Source organism: Anser anser (assembly GCF_964211835.1).
Source record: "Anser anser genome assembly, chromosome: 4".
Taxonomy (NCBI): domain Eukaryota; kingdom Metazoa; phylum Chordata; class Aves; order Anseriformes; family Anatidae; genus Anser; species Anser anser.
The window spans coordinates 64,361,171-64,386,053 of record NC_139724.1 but is presented as its reverse complement, the minus strand read 5'-3'; the positions used below and the strand labels follow the sequence as shown (position 1 = coordinate 64,386,053).

Sequence of the window (24,883 nt, the reverse complement as noted above, 5' to 3'; positions counted from 1 at the left end):
CATTATAAGGCAAAACAAATAGATCTGGCGTTTATGTAGCAGGACCAACATTCATTATATGGAACAGCACAAAGGGCATAAGCATACTCGTAGTCACATGAAGTTCTTCTGAGGTGGGCCCTCAAATGCCACCAGTGTGTTGGATGTGCATTGGCACAGACACTCTGATATCATCACATCAGTTGTGTTAGAGACAATGCATGAGAGCCAGTCCGCTGCTGTGCCTCCAGAAGGGAGTCTTATAATCATACTGATATTGGGCAAGCTATTTTGGTGACTGGACACCATTTGTGACAGACCTATTCCTCTGTCTTATCAAAGAGGACTTAATGTATGATCACCTCATTTTAAAACTGACCTGGAAATAGGATGATTTATTTTTTTTTATATTGGAAGAAGAAAATTTTTGAGAGGTTCCAATGACCAGCTGGATCTTGGAGATGAAGATTTAGTTGCATACATTTATATTTCTGTAATAATAATTTTAAAAGTTTTATAAGTATGATATATTTGCCTCTTTTTTGCAGAACATTTCCTATTAAACAGGGACATTTTATGAGGTTAGTCCTTCAAGCTTTGTCAAACTTCCCTTAAACAAGCATTTATATAGCATACAAAGCTTACCATACAGCAGAAAAAAAAAGCCTTCTTTACAGCAAATTGCAACTTTCATATGAAGATCAGACACACAAAGATTAGTTAATAACACTTCTGTTCACTGCTTAAAAATGACTTCTTATGCATATTATTTCTATTCCATTTCCCTTCTCATTCCTTTTCCCGTCTCCTTTCATACCCTTTCACTTTCCCTCACCTTTCTCTTTCCTCTTCCTGCTTTCTTCATTCCCCTTTACTTTCTCCAGAAAAGGGGAAGAGAGGAGAAAACGGGTGAGCATATTCAGTGAAACAATTTGAAATAAATTGTTTTTAGTGTTTGATATGTTATGATGTATAGACTCCAATAGTACAAGATTCAACCAAAGGCAGTTTTCATATATTTATAATATGTTTTCTTTTAGGAGTAGCAATGGAAAAAGAGGTCTTGCCAAGCAATAATGATTTATTTATTTTTTAATTGCAAGCTAAAGCTTTATCACTAGAAGCCCAAATTCTGGCCCAAATTCTGACCCAAATTATGATAGAGGGAAACATTTTGCTTTGCTGGCCAGACTACCTACATCAAGGTTTTTATACCTGGGATAAAAGCAGGCATCCTTTTATAAAGGACAGCAGTGGGAAATACCTGTGGGAGCAAACAGCAGGCAGGAATAGCTCAGAACTGTGGATCAGGACTAAAGCTGTCCCTGTTCCCTGTGCCCCTGCAGCAAGTGGTACCAGAGATGGATTTATGGCTTAATGAAACCCAGTTTAGTCCTTGTCTCTTCTGGGACAGAATTGCCAAGTGCCTCCCTATGTGTTGATCCTGACAGAACTCCACAGGCCATCCCATAGATGTGTGACATAAGTGATTACTATCACTTAAAATGTATAAAACTTCACTTATTTCCTTGCAGATCATTTAGATATTCAAATTACCAAGCTTTTAGTGCCAGAAATTCAATTAAAGGAGTAAAAATTCTATGTTGTAATAAACTTTAGTATTTGAAATTGCTTAATAAAATGAACTTCATCTTGGAAGTGTTGTGTGTGTGTTTTTTTTTTCTCACTTTAATGTATAAATTTTAATTATTTCATTCTGACTTAACTTGTTAAAAATGTCTAATTATTATTTACAACAGAGTGAGGTATCAGGTTTTCTGGGCATTCTCTGCCTTTGAAAGCACATTCAGCTTGGTTTTATAGGCCTTCCTCGGGTGAACTGAAAATGCTTTACAACTATTAGTCCCTTGAAGATGACTGAACACTGAAGTGAATGCTTTTCTATTCAGAATAGCAGATTTTACTTAGCCAACAGAATTGAAAAATCAACGCAGAAGATGAAAACAAAACCAAACACCACCAGCATCTGTAAAAGCTGTTCTCTACAGGCAGAGTAAGGAAAAGAAAACTGTGGCCTACATGGTCTCTTCACCACTAGCAGCACTTTAGTTTTCTTTGTAAACAGAAATGTCATGAATGTTATGTAAACCACTACTTCAAATGACCATATGAAAAACAAGATTTGTTGTTAATCCTTTTGTTATTTTCTTTCAGTGGATACAAATCCAGTGCTTAGATCCCCGGTGTTATTCCCTTTCCTGTTCTTAATTAGCAAGGAGTGTGGTATAGGATAATGGTGGGAAAGGAGAACCACCAAAGCCCTGCTGAGATACAATCTGAAACCCACAACCTTGTAGCCTCCACCCAAGCTGGAAGGGACCTCTGGAGATCATTTGCTGAACCCAGACCAGAGCAGAGCCAGCTGAGCTCAGGTTGCTCAGTGTCTTTTCCAGTCAAGTCCTTGATATCTCCAAGGATTTCTGCTGCTTGGGACCAGTCCCACCACAATGGGTCTGTTTTAAAGACTCTGAGTTTGTCTTCACACACTCACTCATCTCCCCTGCAAATAATATCATGAAAAATAACAGTTAGAACCTAGGGATTGCTGGAGCAGGATGAGATCAGTGGTATAAAGACTAAAGCCCTGATTTAGAAGCTGCCACTGGTGTGAAAGTTGTGTCTTCAGAGAGCAGCATGCGGAAGGATGGCTGTGCAAAGGAATAGCCTCTGCACTACTCTGTCTCTTCTCTTTCTCCATGGTGTGCCAGTTTCTCCTTGAGCATGAAGCCGGTTTCCCTTGACAGTTGCCTCCGTGCTCTGATGCCCTAGTCAGAAATGCAAGAGAGACCTTTATCTGCTGAGGCCCATTTGCACAAATATATATGCACATATCTATCTGTCTTTTTGCACAGCTTTCCTCTGCTGTTGAGCTGTAATGGACTGCAGAGTAGCTTTTGACTGCACTGTTCATTTCTGTCTGTTTCTCTCAACAGACTCGCTTCACCCCACACATCCCAAATGACCATTTCTGAGTTTGCAAATTTTTTTATGACTTTGAAAGTACTTGGAGACATTCTGTAATATCCAAGCTTCAAACTATTCATTTAGTGAAGAGACATCAATTTGAAGATTTTTTTTTCTTCATATTTTGAGTAGGAAATAAAAACATATGTCTGGCATTGCTATTATTTTATTTTGCAGATTGTTAGCTGGGTTGGCCGTGTGTCCATACTGCTTACACTGGCTGACTGTACCTGACATGTTTGAGAGGGACAGAAGTTACCTGGATCCATTTCTCTTAAGTGTCTCCATGTGTTGCTACCTGTAGATTTAAATTTAACATCCTTTTAATGGTCTGGTCCCCAGGGACACCCGAGACCCCCCCATGGGTCTTACTCTGAGTACAAGCAATAATTTGTTATCTGATTTCTTATTGAAAATGTGGGGCTCAGCAGAATGTTATGCTTCAGAGGATAGTTACGTCATGCTCCAGTGCTGGTGAGAGAGATTCAAGGAAGCAGGCAATGAGACTGTTGAAATGGCAATCCTCTGTCTTCCAGTCAGTTTAGGAAAGACTGAACAAAACTGGGTTACCTCTGAATGCACAAAGAGGTAGGGCAGCTAAATCCTTAGCTGTCTGTGGTAACCTGTGCATGGAAGTACTGCTAAAGCATGACCCAGAACATAGGTGGGAGTTAATCCCCACCGGCTGCACCAGCGGCAGAGGGGTTGGAGCAGGCTCTGCAAAATCACGGATGCTCCACGCTGGCTGAGCACACCATTTAGGTGGCAGCCTGGAAGGAGCTTAGGCACATACAAAGCCTTTGTATCCCTTTATCAGTTTTGTGCCTCAGACTTTGTGCTAATGTAAAAATGTAAATCCATAGCAATTAACAGATGTTTTTACATTAGCAGAGCTCCCGGGGTTCTGCTATCTCCATTTGTCTTTAAACATTTTATTAGAAATTTGACACCAGTGATGTTCCAATTAAAGTCCATTTTCTAGCATGAAGTACTTCTATATACAGCGCTGCAGATTTATTCTTTCGAGACTGCCTCCAATTTCATGCTTGCTTACAGCAAGTGTTACAAATACTGTTATTTTTGTTAAAGAATCATCATTGACATGGTGCTTAGGCTGCATTTCTGGAGCTTGTTGATTGCTGATTTTTCTTAAGATCTGGTAATTCTCGGTGGACCTCATTTAGAAACCTGTGCTAACTGTGTGTCCATACTTGCTTCTGAGTTTGCATGAGAGGTTACATTCAGATCCAGTGGACAGACACTGAAACCAACTGCTGGTGCTGCAAAGATAATTTGTCTGTCATAAAACGAAACAAGAAAGCAGCTTGTATCTCCTGCATAGCAACAGAAAAATAAAAATCAAATTGCTTTCTTTAAATGAGTTAAGCATCGTTCTCAGGCAGGAGCAACAGAATGATTTGAGCAAAGAAAGAAAGAACATCTTGTTTTTCTGAAAAATGTCTTGGGGGCTAAAGGAAACATTCTTATTTTTACATTTCATCTTTCTATAATCTGAACTACATTAGAAGTGAATGAGACGCGTTCTTGACTGAATTTGTAATTAACAATAATTTAGTAGCAGAATTTCTATTCATCAGACTCTGGGATACAAACTTTTCATCAGGAAAGCATTGTCTATACATTTCAGTGAATTGAAAGTTATGTGCTGTGTGGAAAGGGACTGTTTTCTGAGCTTGTTAGGTGTAAATAGTTTACGATGGGGAAAAAAAAAACAAAAAAAAACAAAGCATTTCCTTTTAAGGACCTTATAAGTAACTGCAACAGCCCTTGAGTTCTATAGTTCATGGTCCCTAATCCAGAATGAAAGATATTCAGTTATTCAGTAAACAAATTTCAAAGATATTATAACAGAAGTCTATATATTTTAATATATTTAGCTATAATTTATCTCAGAGCTGCTCTTTAATGAGGCAGCTATGTGCTTTTAAGGTAAGACATTTCAAAACAAACAGGCTTAGTAGTCCAACAGGCACTTTTGCATGCTGCAACGAGTACTAAACAGATGCCAGATTCTGCAAAATGTCACTACGGTATAAGTCCTCAAATTATTTTTGGCTCAAACACAGTTTAGCTTTTATGTAGTATCTTCATTACTAGGAATGTCTCAGATAGTGACAAAATCATTTTTGTCTGCTGAGTCTAGGAGTTTTTGCTGGTACTTCTGTCCTGCTGGGAAAGAGGTCCACGTTTCAGAGATGTTTGCAGTTCCCCAGCAATTTACTAGTCACCCCATGCTGTCTTCACAAAAGTTGGGCTAGGAATTAAGCATGCAGTTAATATTATGCAAGGCCTCTGCCAGGGTTTTTTTACTTCCCCATTGTGACAGCCGAGTGAAGCATATTGTTTTAAATCTGGCAGATATGGATCTAGAGAAATTCATAGAAGTTCCTTGGTGGCAGGCTTGAGCTCCTGCATGGTGACATTTCCAATGTGCAGTGCTGTCTCCCCGTGGATGAAACATGGGGAGTCATGTGTCAGGGCAGTCTTCCATCGTCTTTACAGTTGGAGTTCATTTTGTGTACATTGCAAACCCATTCAGATGATGGTCTTGGAGAATTTTTCCACCTCAGTCTTTTGATATTGTAATTGTTGTAATTATGGGACTTTCCTTGATTACAGCCTCACCCACTCTAGTGGGTAATCTACTTCTGTGATGTTCATGTGTTTTTTGTGAGAATGCTATAAGGCATTCTGTCTCCTGCACATGGGTCTTAGTTCAGAGTATCCTGCCCTGAAGGATGGAATTATTCTGTGTTAGTTGGAGTAAGTAATTTAACTCAGGGAAATTAACATATTCTACCATAATTTATGTTTCATTGTAGATACTAATATGAATTAAATCTTTTTTTTTTTTTTTTCCCAGTTCTTAGAAGTGTGAAGGGCTTTTTCTTTTATTTTTTTCTTTTCTTTTTTCTTTTCTTTTTTCCCTGCGTTTAAATCCAAACACTGAATAATAGAATAGTGATAGACAAGTTCTTAGTTAGGGTTAGCTCCTCTCTATCCCTGCCACATGGACAGTGTGACTGCTTCAAGTATTCTCTTATGTTCTGGTGTGCTACCTAATTTGGGGGATTCTCTTTGTTTTAATCTTCATGGGATTTTTATAGTCTGGTTTTAAAACAAAGGCAGACCTTTGAGTGGTCTCAATGAATCTCTTATGGGATGTAAAACATATGTTGTGTAAATTTGGTGTAACTCAGAATGTATGATTTGAAAAGAAAAAGCTAAAATTTTCTGTGGCTAAATCTTCAGCACATAAAAAATTGTTGTATTACTTCCTGTTGAGCATTTGTTCTTTGCTCACATCCATTTTCTTCATGCGTAGCTGAGCTTCTGCAAATATATTTTCTTTTGGGTTAGTTATTATTACTTAGCCCATTGATTTTTTGAAGATGAATGTTGGTTTCAGTACACAGATTTCTATACTTGGCGCTTTCTGTAACATCATCTGTAACGCTGAATGATGAATGACATTTCATTATATCAGTATTCTATTTTACCACGTTTGTTTGTCCAAAGGCATTGAAATATAGGGCAACTGAAATGCTGCTATGTGTGGAGAACCTCTAAATATATCTATTGTGTACTCTACCACCATGATATTAATGATGTATTCCCCCTCTGAAAAATCAAAAGGTTGATGTGAACTTTTTTTCAGAACTTTGATGCAAAGGATAGGATACTGGCTCTACAGAATTTAATACAATCTTTGCTGCTGCCTAAAATGAGTCTGCGATTTCAACCTAAAGGAAGGAAATGGGCTGAGTGGTTAATAATGGGATGCAGAGAGTCATTGTAAGTCTTGTGATCCAGAGTTATCTGCTCTCTTCAGAACAGCTGACTTTTGGGGTACAATACAACCTACAGTGTCTAGTGTTGCAGCGACTGTTTAAATATGCAATGTGCCAGGCAGAGAAAACAAGCAAGAAGCATGCATTATAGGCAAGTCTCTACAAATCCGGCCTGAGAGCCAAGCTTCGCTTTTCTCTCTCTTTTTTCTTCTTAGGGAATGAGTGAACCACAGAACTTCAGTTTTTTAGTCACTGTATTGTAGTGCTCTGGAGTTAGTGAGCTGCTTTGAGATTCAGCAGTGGAAGACAGCAACCTTCTCTTTTTGGTAGTTTTCATTTACATTTCACTTTCCAAGCTTTTTATTTTTATTTTTAAATTCTACATTGATTTCTCTGCATAACTTTCTTGTTGGGGGGAGGGTTTGATGTCTTATCATATTTAAGTGTTAGTGGCCTAAGTCCTGGACAGCATAGGAGGACAAAGAACAATTATTTTGTGGGTAATATGCTGGTTTCTTGCTTGCTGTAACTGTTGCCTCCCGTGCTTTGCACTTTGCAAGTGATATGCCTAGTAGTGGTATTGTGAGACATTTTTGGCTATCTGTCTTGTTATTTGGGAAGCTTTAACATGCTCAGAATTTATCCTCAAGCAATTTTTTTTTTATTTAAAGTTGTTACCTGAGTACAGCAAATATAAGCCTGCTTGTCCACACACCTGGCCTAGGCTACTTTAATCTAGAGGGTTACTTCTCATTTTAATGACATATACAATGACAAATACACTTAGACAATATAGGAAGCTCAGTGTTCTTACCACCATGTTAATTCCTAGATTGCTCTTCTCTTCATATTTATTTCTTGCCTATGTTGAACATTAATATAAGATGAATAAGATGAATGACAGATTTTTGTGTCTTTTGTTTTTGTGGAGGGTACTTTTTTCCTTCTCTTTGATGCAACTGTCAAAGAAAAGTTTTTTACAGGCCTTGTTTGTTTTGAACTTCTGGGCTTTATTTTTTATGAGTTTTGTCTGAATATGATTTGTAGATCTTGCTGCAGAGGGTTCAGTAAAATGCCAGTGAAACTACTACCTGTAACAGTCTCCAGTGCAGATCATATATAAAAGAGTTAAGGTCTGTTATAATATCAGGCACTGGAACAATAGCAGCTTTTCTTCAAAACACATATCACTGCCAAAAAATGCACGAGTGAGTAGATTTTGCTTGGCTGAGAAAGGAGTAACAGACTGTTCCAATGTATTGGACAGCATCAAAAGTAACTTTCTAGTATGCAGCCATAACACTATGCTCTTTTGCTCCATAAGTCAAAGCACTCTAGTAAATTTCAGCTGTTAGAACGGAAAAAAAAAAAAACAACAGGCAGGCATGAGAAAATAATGCACCTCAGATTTCTATGCTAAAGTCTCACAGGCTGAAAAGAGCAAGGAGATCAGACCAGAAATAATATTTTCTTTATTTTGATTTTGACCCCCAATTAATTTTTTTATGAGTTAACACAATGCCTTGACACCAACCCCTCCGCTGCATGGCTTCTGTTGCTGTGTGTACAGCAGAGAGCTCAGATCTCAGCAGGTCTCTTCTTGCTCTACAGTTCTTCGTCCTTGCGGTTTCCCCACTGAAGGATAAAAAGTCTTGAATAATGTTGCCCAGTTTTCTTTTAGCATATGAAACCCTTCCCATAGGGTATGGTGATAGGAAGAAGTGATTGTCACCAAGGTCTGGCCAGCTGGCTGTGTCGGGCCCAGTGTAAGAGAGGTGATGGTGGAGAACAACAAGAACTCACTGTGTGAATCCAGTCCCAAGGCACAAGACATCAGAGATCTGACGTTTCTAAATGTGTACTGGGCAGCACAAAAATCCTGAGTACTGGACCCTGATAGTCATTTGGCTGGAAGATGTTTATCAAAAATTTACACTGAAATCAGCCTTCAACCTGAAAAAGTTTTAATTTGATCATACTACAACATCTTGGTAAATCTGCACATTTTTTCAATCTAAAATTTTGAACTAATTTCACATAAATAGATCATTCCCATCCAGATTTAACTCACAAGAAAATATATTTTGCCTACCATTTAGACATGCTATTTAAAAATGGGCATAAGGAATATCCTAATACTCAAAAGAAAAGTCATGAATACCTATTAAAGAAATAACATTAACACCTCATAAAGCACTGTTTAGAAATAATATGCAATTAAAAATGGACACCTTAAATTTTCCTTCCTTTTGTCTTCCTACACAAGTTTATTTAGTAAATGATAGTTGTGCAGTTATTAATAGCACATACAGCTGGTAACGCAGTTGTCTGTCTGTGCATTCACTCCCCTGAATGTGATATACCTGTTCTAGCAGTCCTTGAATCAGGTTGATGGTAACTACTTATATTCCTTCAGCTAGCATAGATAAGGGTGTTCAGTGCTTGTTTACATGTAAGCTTCATAGAAACCATTTCTCTAAAAGATAAGATTTTGTGTGCTTTTGACTCTGCAGTCCAAATGTATTCAGTTTTCTTTCTAGAAGAAAGCAAATTAGAATAAATCAGAAAGAACACAGTGGTTTCCTGACATAATGAAAATGTTACTGGAAAACCACATTATAAATCTATTACAATTAAAAATCAAACTGATCTTTGCTAGGACTAATCTAACCTCAGGAGTCATAGAAAATAGTTTTGCTGGAATGAAAAGTTGTTTTTTTTTACACAGAGAAGCAGTCAGCTTTTGTACTGTCTGTCAATAATGATCGTAGCAAAAGCAGTGCTTACCCATAGTAAGTGCAGAGTGTTGCTGCACTAAGTGGCAGTTGTAACACAAGCATTTTGATTGTTCATGTATGGTCACACACCGCCAGCTGTTACAGCTGCCATCTCAGTGCTACTGTGATTATACATGCAAGTTCATAATGAGAATTGAAGAAGTAGTGTGGGAAAACTCCACACATTTGATTTGTTTGTGTTCTTATGAAGTTTTCTTTCTATGAGTATTGAAGTATTCAAGCTACTATCAATACTAAAACAGGAAAACATTACAGCTCAATATTCTCTCATAGAAAATTTTTGAATAGTTCATTTAAGAGAACAGTTTGCAATTTGTTTTCCTTTCTTATGCAAGTTACCCACTAAGGAAGAAAAAAAAAACAAACAAAAAAAAACAAAACCACAAAAACTGAGGGTGTACTTACTCTAACTAATGCACTGTAACAATGCACTCTGCAGTGCAAATCTTCACAGTTCTCTATCCATGGATCTTCAGACTGAGGGTTATTTAAAATGGACTTACAATAAAGTATGAACCTAAGACTGGCATGGCTTGCCCTGGCAAACCACATTTCAGATAAATTCCTAATTAAGAATCATTAATTTATTCTATGCTACTACCTCCATCAGATATTATTTTATTATTTCCACATTCCTCTACTACTTCTTTTTTTTTTTTCCTGAAGTGAAGCTATGTACAAAAGTGAAGTCCACTAATCTATATGCAGTGACTAGAGCGTGAATTGCTTTGACTTCATGTCTTGAATTTAATCTCTCTACTCATGAGTCTGTAGCTTGATGCTGAGATCCTCATGGATAGCATCCTCAGAATCCTTTTTCTGCACGTTAATAACGCAGTGGGATAAGGGCCTTCAGTATTTCATCTACTGTTACTGTTGTTTATTTTTATTACACTTAGCACAGAAGCCCTGGCTGTACAGAGGCATCTGTATCTTGTTATATGGACATATTTGAAAGCTAATCTCTGGGTCTAAGAACTTGTGTTGTAAGGTAAAAATGAAACAATTAAAAAGGAAATACAAGCAAACTGACATGTCCAAGGTCAAGAAGGGTTCTGTAGACCTCAATGTCTTTTCATAAGGAAAGCAATTACTATGTAAAACCTGGAATATTTTGTGCTGCACCTTACAGACGATATATTACAATTACTTTGAAAACAAAGGATGTTTGCACCCACACAGTAACGAAACATTCTTTTAGAGAGACTAATGAGATTTTGTAAGAGCCATCTGTGGCTTGCCTCCATTAGATCAAACACCTCTAAAAATGAGGAAATACCTTCTATTAAAAGTAAAAAAGAATCAGAATAACAATAATAATCTGTGCATTAGAAGCCAAGTGTGCAGAAAAGTCCAATGACACTTTAAAACACTGGTAATACACAGAAAAAGCTGTAATACTGAGCAAAGACTCTAAGGTCAAAGGAGGCTCTCTATGATAAAAGATGGACTTGATACAATGTTGATTTCCATTGTCAAGAGGTATGGCATATGTTATGCAAAGATACCCTTCTTATTGAAGACAGCTTAGCTGAGGCTTTATAGAAGATCTCCCAAAAGCCTACTCAAACTAATAACGTAGATCATAATGTTAGACAGTGTCCACTGAAGACTCAGGAAGTAGAAAATTTTACTGCTCATAATGTTAGACAGTGCCCACTGAAGACTCAGGAAGTAGAAAATTTTACTGCTGAATGAAAGTGAGGTCAAATAGCTGCCCCTGTCCAGCAAACCCATGGGGTTACCATGGTTTAGGTAGTGCATGTGGCCAGTGATGTGCAAAGAGGGGACATGATGAGGGTTTTAGGCAGCTGTGATGAGAGGCACCCCTCCACAGAGGCACTGGATGAGAAATGCTTTTGGCATTAACTTGAATCCGTAGTCTGAATATATAACAGGATCTGGTAACTGTATCAATTCTGCTCCTAATTAAATATGTTGTTTTTCCATTAACATTTATTTTTTCTTAAATGTTTCCTCTCTATTTTCTCCTAGAAGGAAGGTAAGAATGTGTCTGAAATAGCTTGTGAAATTAAATTATATTAATGAGATTTCACATTAGCTAACTGATTCTCATGTAGGAATTTATACCTCTGATACATTTTAGAAAAGGAATGGAATCCTAATTTAGCAACATGGTTTTAAAAATATCCAAGCAGTGTATATTATTTTTATGAAATTCACCCACTTGGAATATTTCTTTAATTTGCTCTTAAACTTAAACTCTCCTTAAAAATAACATTAGCATTGAAATTATGTCTTTGAGCACGTTTCTGAATAGATCCCTAGTTTGCTCAACAATTATTGCTAAAATGATATGATCTTAGGAACCCTTGTTTCTGTTTGACATTTTTTCCCTATGACTAATTATTTTACAGACTATGCTTTAATTGCAGGGTGTAGGAGGTACTTTCTATGACTGGTAAGTATTAGAAGGGGACATGTTCTGCAGATCATTAAATGTGCTACCAGGAATAAGCACACTTCTGAGAGCAGTAGCATTTGTCAAAATTAGTCAATGTGTTTGTTGAGAGCAAGAGGCCAACTCCAGGAATGTCTCCTAATAATTGCTGGCACAGTGAGTGCTGTTAATTATTTAACATGATATGGAGGACATAGGCCTTCTCAAGAGAAATGGATTCCTTTTTTCTTTTATTTACAAACAGGATGCATTAAAAACCCTGAGTGATTTAAAATTGTTTTTTAAACAAATCTAGACTGACAATTTTCTTGGTAGCCTGCAAGCATTGCTAAAGAGGAGACAAGTTACAGACATCAAAATATTATGCATATTTCATGGCTTCCTATCAGAACATCGAGTGATGTAAAATAAAACTGTTAACATATTTGAGCATCTGTGCCCAACTTAAACTAGGCCAACATCATTGTACTTTCAAAGTTATCCACTAATGAGAGTAAGTATGAGACTTAGGTCAGAAGTACTGCTTTGCAATGCTGTCTCTCACAGTGCTATTATTGCTTTTGTTTTCATTGTATCTGAATGTGGCATAGCAAGGGCTCATGTTCACCATTAATGCCATAATCCCCAGGTGACAAGAACACATCAGGAGTGATCACGGATCTAGAAACCTATGAGTAAAAATTGAAAGAACTGGGGGTTTTAGCTTAAAGAGAATAAGATTGAAGAGGGGACATAGTAATAACTTTGCCTAGGTAAAAGATAGCCTCAGGGAGAGGTACTTCTACAAGCCCTGTGTACACAGGACAAGAAATAAAGAGATTAAGTTACAAAAGAAAAACAAACAACAAAAGCAAACAAACAAAGTCCACAATGTTTTGTATAGAAAAAGAATTCTAATAAAAATAGCAAAGCAAGGGACTGGATGGGAGGCTGTCTAGTTTAATTTGGACTATCACTGCTCATGGGCAGTTTGGACATAATGGTTGTTGCCACTGGGGACTTGGCTTCATCAAGCTCTCCTCTAGAACTTTTTTGCTAGAATTTTATCAAGGAATTCCACCTGGGATCAAAAAACACTTCCCAATGAAAGTTTAATCAAAATAGGTCTGCTTCTAGTAGAAAGTTTCTATTTCATCAAGTTTTAGTTTTTGTTTTGTTTTTCCTCAGAAAAATCCTCATAACCAAGTCAAGACCCCTGTTGCTGGAAGGGTTCAAGCCACTCACTTTACTGATTAGTAATGGGTTAGGTGTTCTAGATCATAACGTAGGTGTGATAGCAGTTGTTCAGATTACCAGTGACACCCTCCAGACAGACATCTGGAAGTTGTGCTTGAGTGTACAGTAGAGCAGTTTTGATTTTGCTCATTTAGGGGATTTTCTCCCTCTGTAAATCTCTGTATATTCACAGCTCAATTTGAGAGGTAAGGACTTCAATTTTCTGTGGCACTGAAGCCCCAGCTCTGAACACATTGCAACAAGCCCTTCACTCTGCATAGGAGCATTTAAAGTTATTTTACCATGTTTTCCAGGACATAGTTTGTCACTAGTACATAGTTTCTTTCTCCTTCCTGGACAAAAGAAATTGCTGCTGTAGTTCAATTTTGCATGCAGTTGTATGGAAAGACATCTCGACCTCTGTTAGTATCCATCTCCTTAAAGAACAGTAAAAAGTAGTTATACATCAATTCCATTGCCTGTAAAAATTTTCTTTATTGAATCAGTTCTCCAAACTGTCTTAGCTGTGAATTGGTGCGTAGCCCAGAGTTTAGAGGTACCTGACTGGAAGGAAATGTCTCAAACATCATCACTGGCTAGTGCCTGCTTAAGACCAAAAGAGTTACAAACAGGTGATGCAGAGCTATACACAGCAATCAAATTTTACAAGTCCGATTTGCACTAGAAGACATCTGGTGAAAGAATGAGCTTAATGTAATCCATATAAAGGTGATCCAGTTTCAATGCTAACTCTCTCTTCTACATTTATTACCAGTTAAGAGGACCTTGCATGGTACTATATCAGTACATACCTAAAAAATGTGTGTACATACCTGCAAAAGGTGAATCAAGTCCATATACAGTTCTGGAGACAGGACTTACCAGGCACCCTGTTGTTCAGGTTGCAAGAGGGAACATACTTAGGAAATCCTATCTTGACTTTCCCCAGCATTCTTGGATATTATTTCATATTAAAGCATATTAATTGGCAACATCTGTGGCTTCATTTGGGGAAATTAAAAGCAATTGTCTAGACTTCTGTTTAAAGGCAACAGCACAAGAGAAAGCAGGTGATGAAATGCAGTATCTTGGGGGGTTGCTAGATGGTGCTAAAGCATGTATAGAGGCATATCACATGCAACTGCTGCAACAGCTGTTTTGGTTATGGGTTATGTGAGAAGAGAGAAAAACCAAAGATGTTTTCTATCTGCCCAGTTTTCTACATCAACTCCAATGGAAAACAAAACAAAACAAAACAAAACAAAACAAAAAACACCTCAACTACCTTGGTTTCTCAAAAAAAAATTTTATTCAGGTTTACCCCAAATTACTAAGCTCACATTTTTACACATTTTTATGGTGTTTTCATTTACAACAGAAATGACTGAATATATTTTGATGAAGAGACGATTTACCAAAAAATGTCAGTTTGGGGAGACTAACATTATTCACAGAGAGAAATGAAAACTGCTAAAATACTTGATTTCAACATTTCCAGAAGGATACACATCGACTTTTGTTTTTCAGGCAGCATATTAATTTAGAAATTCATACTTGCTCAATTTTTGTGAATGTTTACTTGACTGAGAGAGAAGAAGTAAAGTGAATAATACTAATAAGTAAAGTGAGTGTTTTACCAAAATCAGAATGGAACATCTCAGGTAAAATGAGAAAAAACATTTATACTTTTTCCAGTTTCACAAATCATGTAATATAATTAAGCTAGTTAAGTTGACTATGTGGTAAGCCCAAACTCTCTTTGGTTCATCCAATGTATATATTCCTTATTTGCACAGTTAGAGTAACTACAGTTTTGAACGTGCCTTCATGTGATTTAAACTTATCCTGTAGTGTTAGCTGAGGGTTTTTTTTAGAGACTGATATAAGCTTTAAGTCATATCAAAGATAAACTCTTCTCTCAAGGGAATACATTAAAAAGTCACACAAAGGCTATTAAAAATTAAACAGTGTAATATACTGCATTTCCTATGGGAAAAGTTGTGTTGTCAGATAATAGAGAGGAGTACACAAGGGAAAAATATAGGCAAATAATTAAAATATTTGCTTTAAAAGTATAAGAATTGTTCTCAGAGTGATTTGCTATTGTTTCTATATGAAGTAATTTTGAAAACTACTTAAAATTAGAAAACGCTTAAATCTAATTTGTTTTGATGCCAATAAAGGCTGACAATGACAACAACCGTCTGAGTAGTTTGAGAGAATTTAACATTAATCAGGTTTTTAATTAGGAAAACAACAAATTGACTATAATTCTGTGGAGACAAGCTATAACAAACTTCCTTGTAGGTCAGATTCAATTAACTTACAGCCAAAAGAGCATGAAATGACACTGTGATTTAACAAGACCAAAGTCTGCCCAAGCTAAATTTATAAAACCATTTGCTCTCAATGCTTCTATCAACAGCATTATGAGATAGCATCAATGAGTGTTCTCGATGCTTTATTGATTAGATACTTCCTTTTCATTGTGTCTGAATATCTCATGCCACCTAAATTGTCATTCCTGTCTCTGCACGGTGTGGAAGGAAGTACGTGCTGAAGATGGGATAATCTGAGCTATCACAAGGGGAAAATTACTGAGAAAAATTCCTATGACAAATGAATGCTTCCTGGTATGAGGCTTTATTGAACTTGTGTTTTCTGTCACCATGATAACTGAAAGAAAGAAGGGCTAGACTTGGTCTGCCAATGCTCAGAACTGACCAAACTTCAACTGTCTATGGACCCAAGTCCAAACAAAAAAGTTCAGCATAGCCTAAACAGCTAACATTGATTTTAGTGTCGGATTACATGCCAGTGGCATTTCCCTGAAATACACACTGCAGACATCTCCTTTAAAAATGAAGATATTTATCCTTTTTGTTATTATTGGACCCATACTAGGTTGTCTTCATGTTTATTATGGCATGATACATCACTGCTCACAAAAGAGCTAGTAACGTCAGTGAATTTTTTTTCTTTATTTATTTGATCACTGCTTAGGTCAAATGACTGTAAACAGAACAGTAGCAAGGACTTTAAAATTAAACTTGATTAATTTAAAAATTATGTAACACAAAATTAGTTTTAACGTGAACTGGAGAAAATCTATGTCTTATTTTTTTCTCTTTACATGCTAATTCAATACATTTTATGTATTTGAGAAACCACAACATTCTAACCAGAGCTCCTCTATACTGTTTGTTCTGTTTCTGACATGCTTTGCGTGCCTTAAGATGAGTTTTCATCTGGATGACTTCATTAATTCTCATTGTATAACCTCTCCTGAGCATGACCACCAAACACAGAGGAGGTGGATGGTTTCCAAGGAGGAAAAGCCCCTTTTGGCAATAACTAAGTTGATTTCAACAACTCTTGAAAAAGCCTCAGTGGAGAAGCAGTCCTCAGTGTGAGTTGCTGTCCCACTGACCATTTACAAGTTTTGTATAAGGAATGTATAAAATAAGCAAAAATTCAGGAGAACAAAGATTAGGACATGGCGTTGATTTTTTGCTGGCAAACTACTGCTAGGTGAGGAATGTATTTTTCATTTAAATAATAAATTTCCATGACAAACAGACATCAGAAAAAAAAGACCAGTAGCTGTGCTCCCCTCTTTCCTATTCCAGCTACATAGCAGCTAGCTGGAGTATGAGGATACTTCCTCTGATGTCTTGGTGTGAAATGAGGCAAGTCCTTGAGAGACAAAGCTCAAAAGTAGAGGAAGAGATATCTTCCAGGTCTATCTATAACCAGGTCTATCTCTTCCTGCATGACTGTGCTGACAACAGAGCAAATACCCATCACAGGCTGAGAGGGGAAGCACTGCCAGCAGCAGAAGTTGGTGTGCTTCTGCAGGGACAGCTTTTTACCAGCAGCAGCCCCGCAGAGCTTTACCAAGAGCTAGATCCCAGCTGCTAATTGTGGGCAGATAAATGTAATCATGAGCACCTTCAGAAGCAGGTACTTTATAAATAGTGAGGTGTTACACGATAATTTCTCTCTGAATAATCCAAACCTTTCTTAAGAAAGGTCTTCTCTGACCTTAGAAAAGGCTAGTGCCTAGAGATTTTCTACTCAGCTGAAAAACACATCTGTAGTGGCTTCTAAGGGCATGTGTTTATCAGTCAATCTTTTGTTAGGTGCAGATGGAAGCCTTTGTGAAAAGGCCACATAATGACTTCTGGTATTTTCTGTTTCACAAAAGTTTCTGTGAAGCACCTGTAACAAACTCTATATTTGAAAAGTAATAGATTAACAATTATACAAGTATTTACATTCAGAGTAATGTGTATGTGAAAAAAGGAGGTAAATTCTCTTTGCTATTCAGAAAAATTAAGAATAGGTCCAGTGATAAAATGAAGATTAGATCTGTGATAAAATGTGCCACAGTTTAATAAAAATCAAAATTAAATAGAAAATACCAGTTTTTCAAATTAAGCAGCCAAACAACAAGTAGGTGCATAGGTTGCTGGTGGCAGAGCTTGATAAACAAACAGACCTGTCCTTGAAATCAATATATACATGTAGAAACAGAAGTCAGGCTAGGCTATGTATGACCCACTAAAAAAAAATAATAATAATATAATGCGTGTGTACTTCATACACTGTGAGAAAACTTGTGGCTTTTGTTTATTTGTTTGCTTGCTTTTTGTGCCATTTCTACTTCTGGTGCACTGCAGATGTGCAGTAATCAGGATCTCTGTTTAACTTTCATTACACAAGTTGATGCCTGGAGCACACAGGGACACATCTCTCCATAAAAAGATCACATAGAATTGAAACCTACTCATCTCATGCCTGTTCCAATGTATTTTTTATCCCCATACTAAACTTGAAATCTTTAAAAAGGACATGCTTGCTTGATACAGTTTTAGATGCTTTCTGTTGCAGGAAATACTGATGCTTTTAAAATGCAGTGAGCTGTCGGCAGAGCACACAAACAATCTACCCAAAGAGCATAATATTAGAGCAGTAAACATGCTTCATTTTGAAGCTAAATCTATCAAGGTCTGCCACAAATAGTGCTAAAAATCCTTCACTGGTAGGAAGTACAATCACCTCCAAAAGTGTGAGCCCCCAGAGCTTCTGAGACATGGGAATTTCAGATCTTGATTGTAATATCATTATGAAAAAGACACACTATCTTTGGTATTTAGAAAGTGAGCCCAGTGCCTTGCATTTGGTTTCAAGATTACAACTTGTATCTTGTCAGAACAAGAAGAATCATCAGAGGCACGTGAGAGTTAAGCTCGGAGCTGTTCCAGAGAAAGTTGTAAAAACTCACAGCTTATCTATATTCGAATATTTCAGAGTAAGTAATGCAAACAACAGTGTAAAATGTGAAGAAATTAAATGGTGAGCAGGAGGCGATCAGTTTATGTATGTCTGGGAGCTGTGAAGGAACTGAAGGAATGCCAGGTTTGGATTAATTTCCTATTCAGTACCTCCCCTTGCCTAAGAATAGTATAAAAGTACAAACATATACATCTCTTTAAAAAGTAGACCTTAGAAAGTAAAACAAAAACAGTGAGTCTGAACAGGAAACACGAATATCTGGGAAATAATAAGAGTACCTATTCCACAGGGGAAGGAAATCCTCCTGTAGATGACCTTCTGACTTGTTTGTGCAGGCCAGAAGGGGGTATGGGAGGGGGAGAGAGAGAGAGGATTAGAAATGGTTGAGGAATCATTGTTTTCCTCTTACTGTTTATTCGTTGTCAAGAAAGAATGCAACTTTAGAGACAACACATACAAAGTGCTGGTTTCAAAGGTCTACTCACTTGCAAAGCCAAATATTAGAAGATGCTATGCCTCTAGTAATTTACACTGGTTTCAGAGTAGTTGTCAACTTGCAGCTGTGTTAGGAGCTGGTCACAGAAGAACTATGGGAAAAAATTAAAAAAAAATACATATATATAAACAAACAAACAAACACCACCAACAAAACAATATCAGAAGATTGTGAGCAAAACATTCAGCAGACACTGTCTATACCCTTCACAGCTAGACATACCATCTGCTCCCAATCTGTCCTGAACAAATCAAGTTCACCTATTAAACAAAGAGCTCCTCAAACATGGGAGTGCTTGAATTTGCTTCACAGAAGTAAAAACTAAAGTCAAACTTCGAGTTTGTGAGAGTCTGTATTAGAGTTCCATTAGGAAGAAAGGAAGAAATCTCTTCACCACATTAATCATGGTAAGAATCTTCCAGTCTTTAAGGGCTCTTTTGTAAAACATGTATTTGAACTGAGAAGTTCATAATCCAGTGAATAGTTTCAGTGAAATCAAGTTGAATATTTGTATAAATGCTTAGCAACAGGAGAAAGAGAGAATCTAGCCATAAATAAGCTGATGATTTTATTTTTCACAAAAACACTGGTGGCCTTTCTATACCTGAGGTCTACAGGGGTCCTTAGCAGAGGCATAGAGGATTGCAATGTTTATGGATATTTTTACAAATGCAGGCATATTTTCTAAATAAGTTTTTCTCCAAGTACTGCCAGGATGGATGAGCTGTTTAACTGTTCCACGCCTCACGATGCCAATAAGGAAGCGGGGAAGAGAATGTGTTTTCTCAAGGAGTATTGGTCACTATAGTGATCCAAGTGGCATTCTGCATGCTAGGTTAACATTTCTGTCTGCATGTGATTTTCACATTCAGGTCACACCAGTACATTAGTTTCAGTTTATACCTAGTGAGTTCCAGCACCTGCAGTTTGAATAACTGAATTCAATGTATAAAGAAAAAAGACAACTGTACTGCTCATTTTTGTTTTCACAAACACCGGCAATAAGTCGTGACATCCACAATGAATAACTGAACAGTCCTCAGTGGCAACACTTCATATTTCATATTTGGGTTCTTGTTCTATGTTGGCTCGAAATGCAATAATCTAAAAACATTTTCATAAAAGCAGAAGTGAGTTGAGATGTCTGGTTTGAGGGTTCCTCAGTTCAATGTGTGCAATTGTACAAGCCATAGAGCAGTGTGAGGGAGAACTACCTTCTTCCTAGTATGGAGAGCTCTTGTTCTAGATAACAGTACAAATGCCCAAAATACAGGCCTGTGGTTCATAAACAACTTTATATGGACTGCTCCTGGCAAGGCTTTGGTAGTAAGAATGCATGCAAGCTTCTGGCATTTGAAGAAAGTTTAGATTCAGAACATTTGGGTCTTGCATTTAAACCAAAATGCCTCAAATGAAATGTGTCAAAACAATGTTGAAATTTTGCTTCAGTGGAAGTATTCCTACCTCACCATTGGTGATCATGCGGACAAAAGGACTTAAACCTTTTTTTGTCTCTGTGCAGGAACAGAGCTAATATGCAGGATAGACTCTCCCAGGCTTTTTTTTTTTTTTTTCCTCTGGTTTCTCCCTTGGTGCTTGGCTGACTGGAAGGTCTCCAGTTTCAGATTTAGTAAAATATGCTGTCAATCAGATGAATTTAATCAAAAATAACCTAGTCAGCTTTAACAGCCATGAAATTTCTTTAATGTCTCCACTGTGCTTTATTGTTTATAAGAAATGTAGCCACTCTACAGCATATTTTAGCTACACTTTTCAATATATAATTATTTTAGTCTAAAATATGTACAATCAATGCTAATGCTGAAAACAATTCTCTTTGATTTGAAGGCAATATGTAGTACCTGATCATTAAAATGTGATCAGCAGCTAAACAGGGTGCCTACAAGATGAAATGTTAAAAAAATAAAATAGGGGTTTAATTATTATTGTTATACAAGTCTTTTCTAATAGGAAATTTCTTGTCGTTACAATGTGATCACCATGGATAAGATTTACTTTAAAAAGTTGGAAAGCAGTTTACTTGTTAATGCAGTGCTTCCATGTCGTGTATCAGTATATAGAAAACCTCATCATCATGGTTTGCTTGCCCTGCATAGCCTGCTTTACTGATTTCTACTTCACTCTAGCTAATGCTTTATAGCCATTTTATTTATTTTTTTTTCAACTTCATAAGCCGATAAGGAATTTATATTTTGAACTTTCTGGAAGTAAGTTTCGTAACAAAATCAAGTTTCATGGCAGGCCCTCTTTCAGGAATGCATTAAAAATTAATTAACCTATTTAGTTTCTATGTACAGGTTAGGACTTCTACATAAAATACATTACTGTTTGCACAAGAGAATCGTAGGAAGCTGACAGAAGAGGCACTGGAGTTCATTTTACTTAGAGTCCAAGTTTTTTCTTACAGATTTAACTTTGAAAGTCAAGAATCCTGGCTGGGAACATCACTGAAATTAAGAGGCCTGAGAAGTATAAGCTTGATGTTCTACAAAATCAAATCTTCTCTTTTCCCAACCATAATGGTATGGCACCATTAAGCACTGTCTCTGATAAGCATGTCTTATTTGAATTCACTTTATATTACTGCTAGTATCAGCTATACCTTTGTGCATCTTCCAGATTACAGGAATATTTTTGTATAAGGAATATCTTCATTTCTAACAGGAACATTTGAGTCATGTCCCCTTATTCTTTAGCAAATGTCACATACTACAAACCACAGCACTTCCGTGACTTGGTTAGAGGACTATCCCAAACCAAGAATGAAATCTGTCATTCACTCACCTACTTCAGGAAACAAACAAACAAACAAACAGTTTTAAGGACCTTATCTCCTGCAGTAAGAAAATTGCAGGGGAAAAATTAAAAAAAAAAAAAAGGAAAAAAATATTTTAAAAAATTCCTCTGGAGAAAATGACCAAAATTTTTCTATTTTTCCCTAAACACTTCAATTTCCAGAACATATAAATATTACTGTATAATGAATATTACCTTTCGCAACACACCAAGATTATCAGGATAACTTCGAGATAGTCATGCATCTTACTAAACAGCATTGAAAAAAAAGGAAGTAAAACTGGTGGAAGGAAGAAACTGATGGAAATCTCTATACTTTTCTGCTATTTTATCGTGCAGTCTTTATAAAGTCCTTTCGATATGTGTTGCACTTTTCAGACACAAGATGAAAAGAGAATTACAGAACTCTTAAATCTTAGTGGTTAGGTTTTTTCTCCCCTCTGCTGTATATTCAGTAGGGAGATTCTTACTGAGAACTTTGCTTCTTGATCTTGCTGTGACCTGCCGTAATAATCTCAGTCTTCTGTTTCTAAAGCAATTCATTTCCATCAGTCACTGCATTAATGGCCTGTTCCCAGCTTACCCTTGAAAACAATGATAACTTCTTGGGGCTTGTAAGAGAAACACATTGCAATGCTGGGCCTGATCCAAGGTCTATGGCTTTTCCACCAAGGTCTCCTCAAGTTCTTCAAAAGATATGGGTTGGGCCTCAGACCTTTTACTTGTGCAGCACCAATGAAAACACAATAGCTTCTATTAACATATTAGCAACTAGTATACTTGTTAACAACAAGCAATGCATAAAAGAAGTGGCTATAGAATAGCTAAGTAGAATAGCTTATGTGGTGCATGAATGGAAAGGACTATGTGTGTGTGCACATCCTTTACTTCTGTGGGAAAGTAAAGGATGAGTGTTTAACAGTACAAAACTTTGGTAATGATTCCTTGGACTTGTCTGGAAGACTGGCATGTGAAAAGCTCGTGCAGTCCCATGAAGCTGAGTTAAGACAGAGTTGTCTTAGAAGTGATTACTTCTAGGTGCAGTCATGTTTTTTCAGCAGCTCCATGTCACACAGAACCTCCTCGTTTGGTGACTTCTGGGGAGTCATATCATCTGACAGGGAAGCAGAGGGTCAAGCATGATCACTGTTTCTGTTCTGAAATCTACCTGGGGAGAAGACAATCTTTTTTTATGTAGCAGGAGAATATGTCATTAAGATACTACATGTCCAGTGTTCATGGACATTTCCAGAGGGATGTGAAAATGTGCCTGAAATGCACCCAGAACATAGTACAAAATCATAATGTTTTTAAAGAGCAATATCGCCCTGTCTGGAACTGGGACGAGGTTATTCCTCTCTGATGGAAGAGGAAATCTTAGATATTGTCAGTTTCCTAAATATAATTTCATAAGAAAAATAAAAGAGGTCTTTTCTGTGCAACCAATTTTTATCTATATACACCCATTTTGCAGATCATTAGTTGGCTAACTGAGCATCAAGCAGCAGCCTCCTATATCCTGTATTGTTCAGAATGTTCTGATTTTATCAGAATAGGGATGTTCATTTAAAATCCAGACAGAGCAAGGGAAGCTGGCAAGAAGCAGCGTGAAAGGAATCGTCTGCTGTGGCTTCAGGCAGGGCTGGAGGCTATATAGAGTCATTAAAAAACGCACTGTTAGCCCACTAATATACCATGGGTCTTCAGAAGAACACTGGAGGACACAATATTTCAATACCCTAGAGACGATGTTTAGTGGTGGTAATTTTTTATAGTATCCACTAAAGAAAAAGAGAATAGTTTTTCTTGTTGTTGTTTTTCCTAAATAAATAAATAAACAAACAAATAAATTGCTGCTCTTATGTCTTCTTCTTCTTTTATTTTTTCAAGTAGATTAGTTTTCCTTTAAATACTAACTACAGAGATGTATGTTAATTCTGGAAGGGGTACAGGCAACAGAGGAGAGGGATAGACTCATTTTTGGAACCAAAGTTTTGGATGTGGTTCAGGCACCAGCTAATATAAGATTGCATACTTTTGAATAATAACATTTCCAATTTACTTTCTGAGGGAATCTGTGCTCAGACATTTTATATATTTATATATTTTATCTGTATATCCCGTGTGCAGTATGGTGTAGCCCATCTTTTCCATGGGTTATACCAGTGGCTGGAAGTAAGAAAATCTTCAGTGTAGTGTTTTTACTATGGTGATGGCCAGATTCAGAAGAGAGCTCACTGTTCCTCCACAGCACAGTGAAAATAAGTCTTCACAGCATGATCTGTCCTTCACCAGAGCTACTCCTCCATGCACTCACCAACAGGCTTTTCCAAGAGAAAAGTCATTTGATTACCAGAAGGCTTGTTTCGTGTCTGAAATACAGTCTACATTGTGATGGAGAACACAGAATATTGTTAGCAGTAACAGGGCACGTAAGTTAATGGAAAAAGATGCAAATTACTTTTTTTTTTTTTTCCTAGATATAAGTCTTTTTAAAGTGTATTTTTGATTTTCTGGCAGATGTGGTGTAGCAAGAAATACAAAGTAGTTTCAGCTGCCTGTCTGGTGTTTTTCAAAAGGCAGTGAGATATGAGTACGTTTGTTGGTGGAGGTGAGCATATTCAGTTCCAACAGGCAGTGGGCATGCTCGATTCACCTATTAACTACAGTGCTGCTTCCTGCAGGGAGGCACCCTTCTGGTGTGAATAATAGGAAATAATATAAAGCGTCCAAGAGTAGGTGTGTTGTAAAGTCAAAGGTCTCCTGCTGGATAAACAGAGCACAATTTAGCACAAGGTCATCTATGACAGCTCAATTCCACAACTGCCGTTGTTCCTCTGTACTCCAGATTTTCCGCTGACAGACAGAGCTGCAGCACAGGAAAGCAGCTGGAGGCACATCAGGGTACTGCTTGGTTAGATGAAGAGTGGACAAGCGCCAGATCCATGGTCAGGGAAGTCTTGTGGGACCTGGCACCAGCCCTCCGCTGTCTCCTCTCCCCTGCAGGACAGCCTGGGCAGGGAGAGGATTGCTGGCCCCATTCAGTCACTCTTTTCTGTAA

General features: G+C 37.2%; 1 protein-coding gene and 1 long non-coding RNA gene across 2 annotated transcripts in view; both read right to left on the bottom strand.

Moving 5' to 3' along the window:
- LOC310899249 (inositol 1,4,5-trisphosphate receptor-interacting protein-like 1) overlaps nt 1–24,883 on the bottom strand; it is a 417,910-nt gene that overhangs the window by 162,975 nt on the left and 230,052 nt on the right. The gene's annotated exons all lie outside the window — the stretch shown is intronic.
- The window catches only part of LOC310898187, a 42,673-nt gene continuing 22,723 nt past the window's right edge, over nt 4,934–24,883 (bottom strand). Inside the window, exons 2-3 of the long non-coding RNA XR_014583066.1 lie at nt 18,995–19,096; nt 4,934–9,312 (exon numbers count right to left, since the gene is read on the bottom strand). This is a non-coding gene — a long non-coding RNA (uncharacterized lncRNA). The remainder of the gene's footprint in view (nt 9,313–18,994; nt 19,097–24,883) is intronic.